The following is a 965-nucleotide window of genomic DNA, read 5'->3' as shown; positions in this document are numbered from 1 at the left end:
GCCCGGGGGCGCCGGGAGCCGTGCTGGCCACTGGAGCGGAGGAGCCAGGGGTGCGTGGCCGCCCCGGTCCAGGTTGCTGCATGAATCAGTGCCGGCGGAGGTGGTAATTACGCCTCTGTTTGGAAGTGCGGTTGCTGCTGCACCCAGCTATGCTGGCTGTCGGGCGGCAGCTGCTCCCTTTGCTTCTTATCGCCTCCGAAACCCTGACTCATCCTCACCCCTGCATGGCCAGAGGAAGGGGCAGAGACCCTGGGGTTGGCCGGGCAGTGGGTGGGCGGTGGGGCTGGGTGCTGTCTCCATCCCTCCCCTCCTGGCCAGGCTGGGGGGCTGGATGCGGAGCTGGTGCCTTGCAGCCCTGCAGTGTCCGCCTGCCCCCATGAGCTATGGGGTTAATTCGTGAGCCCTCCTCCTTCATCCCCAAATTAAAGACAAGGGAAACCCAGCCCTGCTCGCAAGGAACCTTGGCTGGTTTGTCCTGAGTTTTGGGATGCGCTGGGCTGCCCTGTCCTGGCACCGCGCAGCCACGGCGTGGTGCTTGGCACAGCATGGGGAGCACCCAGCCCCAGGATCGTGCCATGGGCGCTTGTGGTGCTGAGCACCCACAGGAGAGCCAAGCCGAGCTGGTGGCTTTGCCTGGTTATTTTTAGGTGCTTTAGGAGTGTCCCAGAGGGCTTCTAAAAAGGTTGGTTTTATTCTTGGAGCTCCAGCCTTGTGGCTGGCCCCAGCTCTCTGCCAAGCCCTGTTTCTGGAAACTGGTCTTTAAAAAGCCCGTGGGCAGCCGGGGGAGCCTGGAGCAGGGGGGGGCCTGGCTGCGGGGCCCCTCCATGCCGGGCAGAGCCTGCTCACACCTTCACCACCGAGGCGGTGAGATGCGGCGTTGCACGGCAAGGCGCTGGCTGACAGCGCGCGGTCTGCGCCGGTTGCAGCCGCCGGGTCGTGTCTGAACACGAGCAGCAAAGTGCTGA

The 965-nt window shown here is 64.6% G+C and overlaps 1 protein-coding gene across 1 annotated transcript in view; it reads left to right on the top strand.

The window, feature by feature from the left end:
* LOC104131395 (junction plakoglobin) overlaps nucleotides 1-965 on the top strand; it is a 38,059-nt gene that overhangs the window by 27,687 nt on the left and 9,407 nt on the right. The window lies entirely within an intron of this gene.

The sequence above is a fragment of the Egretta garzetta genome, unplaced genomic scaffold (genome assembly GCF_000687185.1).
Source record: "Egretta garzetta isolate BGI_Z169 unplaced genomic scaffold, ASM68718v1 scaffold728, whole genome shotgun sequence".
Classification (NCBI taxonomy): domain Eukaryota; kingdom Metazoa; phylum Chordata; class Aves; order Pelecaniformes; family Ardeidae; genus Egretta; species Egretta garzetta.
Note: the sequence above shows the minus strand (reverse complement) of the source record. Positions and strands in the feature narration are given on the sequence as shown.